The sequence below is a fragment of the Rana temporaria genome, chromosome 2 (genome assembly GCF_905171775.1).
Source record: "Rana temporaria chromosome 2, aRanTem1.1, whole genome shotgun sequence".
Classification (NCBI taxonomy): domain Eukaryota; kingdom Metazoa; phylum Chordata; class Amphibia; order Anura; family Ranidae; genus Rana; species Rana temporaria.
In genome coordinates this window covers 67,948,782-67,956,428 of record NC_053490.1, presented here as the reverse complement: position 1 = coordinate 67,956,428, position 7,647 = coordinate 67,948,782, and the positions used below count along the sequence as shown (strand labels likewise).

Genomic DNA, 7,647 nt, shown 5'->3' with positions numbered 1-7,647 from the left:
CTCCAGAGTATCCTGTGTCACCCTGTGACCCCTATGACCCCAGAGCATCCTGTGTCACCCTGTGACCCCTATGACCCCAGAGCATCCTGTGTCACCCTGTGACCCCTATGACTCCAGAACATCCTGTGACCCCCTACGGCTCGTGTCACCCTGTGACTCCTATTACTCCAGAGCATTCTGTATCACCCTGTGACCCCTATGACCTTAGTACATCCCGTGTCACCCTGTGACCCCTATGACCCCTATGACCCCAGAGTATCCTGTGTCACCCTGTGACCCCTATGACCCCAGAGTATACCGTGTCACCCTGTGACCCCTATGGCAAAATTGTATAACAGAAATGAAGAAAAACTATTTTTGTTTTCTTTCTCTTTTTTTTTTAACTTTGTTTTTTGTATTTGTTTTCTTTTTGTTTTTGTTTTTTGCTTTGAAGAAAAACACATTTTTCTATAACATTTTAGTCTTATTTCGTTTATTTAGCAAAAATAAATAATTACATAAAAACCCAGTGGGTGTTAAATACCACCAAAAGAAAGTTCTATTTGTGTGAAAAAAATTATAAAAATCTCAAATGTGTAGAATGTCACATGACTGAGTAATTGTCATTCAAAGTGTGAGTTCTCCTTTAAGGTAAAATCAGATGTAGTGTTGGCTCTCTGTCTGTATTCTGTGATCAGAAAAAAAGTATCACCCCGGGTGGGACTTGAACCCACAATCCCTGGCTGAGGAGGCCAGTGCCTTATCCATTAGACCACCGGGGCTTTTTTTTTTTCTTTTTTATTGTAAATAAATCAATAGAAGGAAATGATTCTAAGGTCTTCATCGTCAGAGATCGGTCACTGTTATCCTCTGACGCCTTTTATCGGACCCCTAAACCTTACGATGATTCAGAGGAAGGCGAAATCCCCCCCCTCCAAAAGGGGGGAAAAATTCCTTCCTGATCCCCGAAGGCGATCGGTTTTTCCCTGAATCATCCATCAGTCTAGGGCGCCCGTTCATCTCCCTGTACAATGCTCAGAATGTAGAGCCGGGGACCCCAATATTAAAGGGGGGTCCCATTCAGAAATGTGAAGAAGTTCGAACATGTAATATTCCCGCCTCAAGATAATACAATATAACACCCATTTCATTTACACATAAAGTAGAACATTGTGCTGACAGCCATTGACTTCCCTTCACTTCAATTCCCTTCCTCTTATGTTTTTTTTTTTTTGGGGGGGGGTGGAGGCAGGTACCTCGTTGTGACAGGTACTCATTTCCACTTTTCCTGGGATCACCTAGGTGGTCCATGCCTCTCGGTGCAGGCAGTCCCATTGATTGAGATGCAGGAGATGCAAAGACACTAATGCCGCTCCCTATCTGACATGTGTGCGGGTATGGGTGCACGGCCCCGAATGCAAACAGTGTGCATCCGCGCTCCTACACCTGCATGCATGTCAGATTGGGAGCAGTGTCTGTGTAGGCAGTCCCGTTGATGGCTGTTACAATGCAGGAGACGCAGACACAGGCGCTGGTCCCAATCTGAAATGGGGATGAACAGGTGGTCCATGCACCCCGGTGCAGGTAGTCCCATTGATTGCTCTTGGGACACAGCAGATGTATGGACACAGACACTGCCACCAATCTGACATGGGGGTGGGTGTGGGTGCACGGCCCCGGATGCAAACAGTGTGCACCTGCGCTCCTACACCCGCACGCATGTCAGATTGGGAGACATGTCTGTGTCCGTGAAGCAGCATCTGTGTCCGTGTTTTTTTAAATGGGGATGTACAGGTGTTCCATGCCTCTCCGTGCAGGCAGTCTCATTGATGGTAATTGGGATGCAGGAGATGCAAAGACACAGGCGTCGCTCCCAATCTGACATGTGTGCGGGTGTGGGTGCACGGCCCCGAATGCAAACAGTGTGCATCCGTGCTCCTACACATGCACGCATGTCAGATTGGGAGCAGCGTCTGTGTCCTGTGCAGGCAGTCCCATTGATAGCAGATGGAATGCAGGAGGCACAATGACACAGACGCCGCTCCCAATCAGACATACATGCGGGTGTGGATGCACCTGCATGCATGTCAGATTGGGAGCAACGTCTGTGTCCGTGAAGCAGCGCCTGTGTCTTCAAAATGGGGATGCACAGGTGTTCCATGCCTCTCGGTGCAGGCAGTCTCATTGATGGTAATTGGGATGCAGCAGATGTATGGACACAGGCGCTGCTCTCAATCTGACATGTGTGCGGGTGTGGGTGCACGGCCCCGAATGCAAACAGTGTGCATCCGCGCACCTACACCCACACACATGTCAGGTTGAGAGCAGCGTCAGTCTCTGTGAAGCAGCGTCTGTGTTTTTGAAATGGGGATGCACAGGTGTTCCATGCCTCTCGGTGCAGGCAGTCTCATTCATTTTTTTTGGGGGGGGGGGTGGAGGCAGGTACCTCGTTGTGACAGGTACTCATTTCCACTTTTCCTGGGATCACCTAGGTGGTCCATGCCTCTTGGTGCAGGCAGTCCCATTGATGGCAATTGAGATGCAAAGACACTAATGCCGCTCCCAATCTGACATGTGTGTGGGTATGGGTGCACGGCCCCGAATGCAAACAGTGTGCATCCGCGCTCCTACACCCGCACGCATGTCAGATTGGGAGCAGTCTCTGTGTCCTGTGTAGGCAGTCCCGTTGATGGCTGTTGGAATGCAGGAGACGCAGACACAGGCGCTGCTCCCAATCTAAAATGGGGATGCACAGGTGGTCCATGCACCCCGGTGCAGGCAGTCCTATTGATGGTAATTGGGATGCAGCAGATGTATGGACACAGATGCCGCTCCCAATCTGACATGTGTGCGGGTGTGGGTGCACGGCCCCCGAATGCAAACATTCTGCATCCGCACACCCACACCCACACACACACATGTCAGATTGGGAGCAGCGTCTGTGTCCTGTGCAGGCAGTCCCATTGATGGCAGTTGGAATGCAGGAGATGCAGACACAGACGCTGCTCCCAATTTGAAATGGGGGTGCACAGGTGTTCCATGCACCCCGGTGCAGGCAGTCCCATCGATGGATAATTGGGATGCAGCAGATGTATGGACACAGATTCTGATCCTAATCTTAGATCTGTGCGGGTGTAGGCTCATGGCCCCCGAATGCAGACAGTGTGCATCCATGCTCCTACACCCACACGTATATCAGATTGGGAGCAGCATCTATGTCCGTGAAAGGTTGTGTTTTCCCATATGGGGATGCTCAGGTGTTCCACGCCTCCTGGTGCAGGCAGTCCCATTGATTTCAATTGGGACGCAGGAGATGCAAAGACACAGAAGCTCCATTATCCTTCTGAAGAAGTCGATTTCGCCTCAGAGAGACGTGTATGCCTCCTGAAGAAGCCGATCGCGCCTTGGAGAGACATGTATGGAGGTCTTGGTTGGGGAAGGGAGGTCAATGGTTGTCAGCACAATTATTTTTTTTATACTTTATGTCTTTTCTTATGTAAATTATGAATAAAACAGATGTTTTATGTTATTGTTCCGGATGTGAGGGCCTTCCAAATCCGAGCGTCTTCCCAGATGGTGGTTGGTTCTACTGCATTATGCATGCCAAGACCCTATTGCAGAAACAACTGGCTCTCTGGTGGTGGGGGAGGGGTGGCCAGTATCTGCAGCCTCATGCTGTCGCTCATGTAGGAGAAGCCGTCAAAGTTCTTCTGGTCCTTGGCTTGTATTGGAGGATCCAGGTCTACGCTGGTCATGAATTCCGCCATCTTCATTCTTCTATAGATCAGTTTCTTATTCATCTGGAAAAAAAAGGAAAAGAAATTCAGAGCTTCTGACTGATACAGAAAATGGTAAGAAAGCTTGGTGACCCCCCCAACTCTGATGTGCTGAGGATTACACCAAGAAGGCTCCTTCTTGTGGTGAGAAGAAGTATTGCACGGCATCAACACACCATTAAAGTATATCTAGAGACCATGGCCCGGATTCACAAAGCACTTACGCCAACGTATCTCGAGATACGCCGCATGAGTGTAAATATGCGCCGTCGTATCCATGCGCCGTGCCCACAAACTGAGATACGCCTAAAAAGAGGCTTGCTACGACCGACGTAACTTGCCTACGCCGTCGTATCGTGGGTGCATATTTACGCTGGGCGCATTTGCCGCTCCCGTTGATTTTCTATGCACATATGCAAATGAGGGAGGTACGCTGATTCACGAACGTACTTGCGCCTGGCGCATAATATACGCGGTTTGCGTAAGTCGTACGTCCGGCGTAAAGTTATTCCCCATATATGAGGCGCAACCCATGCAAAGGTATGGACCAGGGAACACAGCCGTCATATTTTACGTCGTTTATATAGTACGTGAATAGGACTGGGCGTAGGTTAGGTTCACGTCGTAGGCAGTGATCCGTCGTATCTTAGGGAGTAGTTCCGACGTGATTGTGAGCATGCGCACTGGGATACGTCCACGGGACGGCGCATGCGCCATTCGTTTTAAGTACTTGGATGGCACTCGGACCATCATTTTCATGGGGTCACGCCCACTTCCACCTACAACGGCTTACGCCGAGGGAACCCAGCGCAGTTTGGGAGACAAGTGCTTTGTGAATTCGGTGCTTGCCTCTCTGCGCTACGTCGGTGTAGCGTATATTAGATACGCTACGCCGGCATAAATATGCGCCAATGTATGTGAATCCGGGCAATTGTGTGTTAAACAGAAGGTTTGCAGGCTAAATCTGGCCCTTTAGGCCATTTCATGTGGCCCTCACCCCCCTCTCCTGCAGCTGCGGAGACCCTGTCACCCCCCCCCCCCCCAGGACAGGGAAGTGTGTTACTGGCGGCATCACCATGTTAATAAAGCAGGATGATTGGTCTACTTACTGTTGCCGATTGCAATGGCGAGGGTGACTTTCCTTCCTCTAAGTCGGCCAAGTCGATCCCCTGGAAATAATCGTGGCGTCTGATGTCACTTACAAGGCGCGTTCGCTCTTCTTGGTCCTTACACAGGAGCTGTAGAGAAAAATGAAAGATAATAAGAAACAAAGAACAATAACAATGTGTCAACAACAAAAAGAAACCCGCCATTTTAATATTTGAGTCTGACGGTGACATATTTCAGCTTCCATAAGACCTGCAACTGAGGCCATGATTGGATCGGGTCGTAGTATGGTACCCTATCTATCCAGCGATGCCCACAAATGTCTCGGCCCATCCGGGACTCTCCCTCCTGATTTTCTGAGACACAGCAGCAGCGCCATTGGCTCTCTCCCGCTTCTGTCAATCAAAGTGAGTTAGCCAATCAGGAGAGAGAGAGGGGGCGGTGCCGAACCACAGCTCCATGTCTGAATGGACAAACCAGAGCTGCGGCTCGGCTCGGATCCCCCCCGCCATAGAAATCTGGAACAGATTTGTATCCGATAAAATTAGGTAAAGTTCCGAGTATACTCACACTTCTTAGGAGTTCAAAGAGGAAGTAGTCCCAATGTCAGATTGGGAGCAACGTCTGTGTCCGTGAAGCAGCGCCTGTGTCTTCAAAATGGGGATGCACAGGTGTTCCATGCCTCTTGGTGCAGGCAGTCTCATTGATGGTAATTGGGATGCAGCAGATGTATGGACACAGGCGCTGCTCTCAATCTGACATGTGTGCGGGTGTGGGTGCACGGCCCCGAATGCAAACAGTGTGCATCCGCGCACCTACACCCACACACATGTCAGGTTGGGAGCAGTGTCTGTGTCCTGTGTAGGCAGTCCCGTTGATGGCTGTTGGAATGCAGGAGACGCAGACACAGACGCTGCTCCCAATCTAAAATGGGGATGCACAGGTGGTCCATGCACCCCGGTGCAGGCAGTCCTATTGATGGTAATTGGGATGCAGCAGATGTATGGACACAGATGCCGCTCCCAATCTGACATGTGTGCGGGTGTGGGTGCACGGCCCCCGAATGCAAACAGTCTGCATCCGCACACCCACACCCACACACACATGTCAGATTGGGAGCAGCGTCTGTGTCCTGTGCAGGCAGTCCCATTGATGGCAGTTGGAATGCAGGAGATGCAGACACAGACGCTGCTCCCAATTTGAAATGGGGGTGCACAGGTGTTCCATGCACCCCGGTGCAGGCAGTCCCATCGATGGATAATTGGGATGCAGCAGATGTATGGACACAGATTCTGATCCTAATCTTAGATCTGTGCGGGTGTAGGCTCACGGCCCCCGAATGCAGACAGTGTGCATCCATGCTCCTACACCCACACGTATGTCAGATTGGGAGCAGCATCTATGTCCGTGAAAGGTTGTGTTTTCCCATATGGGGAAGCTCAGGTGTTCCACGCCTCCTGGTGCAGGCAGTCCCATTGATTTCAATTGGGACGCAGGAGATGCAAAGACACAGAAGCTCCATTATCCTTCTGAAGAAGCCGATTTCGCCTCAGAGAGACGTGTATGCCTCCTGAAGAAGCCGATCGCGCCTTGGAGAGACATGTATGGAGGTCTTGGTTGGGGAAGGGAGGTCAATGGTTGTCAGCACAATTTTTTTTTTTATACTTTATGTCTTTTCTTATGTAAATGATGAATAAAACAGATGTTTTATGTTATTGTTACGGATGTGAGGGCCTTCCAAATCCGAGCGTCTTCCCAGATGGTGGTTGGTTCTACTGCATTATGCATGCCAAGACCCTATTGCAGAAACAACTGGCTCTCTGGTGGTGGGGGAGGGGTGGCCAGTATCTGCAGCCTCATGCTGTCGCTCATGTAGGAGAAGCCGTCAAAGTTCTTCTGGTCCTTGGCTTGTATTGGAGGATCCAGGTCTACGCTGGTCATGAATTCCGCCATCTTCATTCTTCTATAGATCAGTTTCTTATTCATCTGGAAAAAAAAGGAAAAGAAATTCAGAGCTTCTGACTGATACAGAAAATGGTAAGAAAGCTTGGTGACCCCCCAACTCTGATGTGCTGCGGATTACACCAAGAAGGCTCCTTCTAGTGGTGAGAAGAAGTATTGCACGGCATCAACACACCATTAAAGCGGAGTTCCACCCTATTTTACAACTTCTTTGCATTCGTTTTTACACTGCCCCCTTAAATACATTTGGGATGTTTTATTTTTGTCTTTTAAAAACTCACGTTTTTATCTGTGAGTGTCTTATTCCCCCGCCGCGGCGGAATGGCCCCCCCCCCCCGCCGCATCCAGCGCTGCTATGCCTCCTGGGATATGTGTCTCTTCAATCCCAGGAGGCTGGGCTGAACATCGCAGCCGTGGATGAACATCTCGGGGGGCGGGAGGGAGGGAGGGCAGTGCCGCCCATAGAGGTGGTGTCCTTCCTCTTCTCCCTCTCCAACTCCTCCCCCGTCCTAGCTCCTCCACCCGTCCTAGCTCCGCCCCCGTCTTAGCTTCTCCACCCGTCCGTCACCGCCGCCCCCGTCCTCCTCCCTCCACCACCCGCCCACCTGCCATCTGTCTCCGTTGCACGGAGATACAGATCATCAGGCAGAGAGAGCGAGTCTCACTCTGTCTGATAGATCTGTATGTGAGAGCACTGAGCATAGTACAGCCCCGCCTCCCTGTACAGCCCCGCCTCCCTGTACATAGAAACAGAGCTCTCTGCACTGTGTGTTACAAGTCTAGTGCAGGAAGGCGGGGCTGTACTATGATCAGTGTCCTCCTC

General features: G+C 50.6%; 1 non-coding gene across 1 annotated transcript; it reads right to left on the bottom strand.

The window, feature by feature from the left end:
* Nucleotides 1-688: 688 nt before the first annotated feature.
* Nucleotides 689-761, bottom strand: TRNAR-CCU. The gene has a single exon. It is a non-coding gene; the product is annotated as a tRNA-Arg (tRNA).
* Nucleotides 762-7,647: the final 6,886 nt, after the last annotated feature.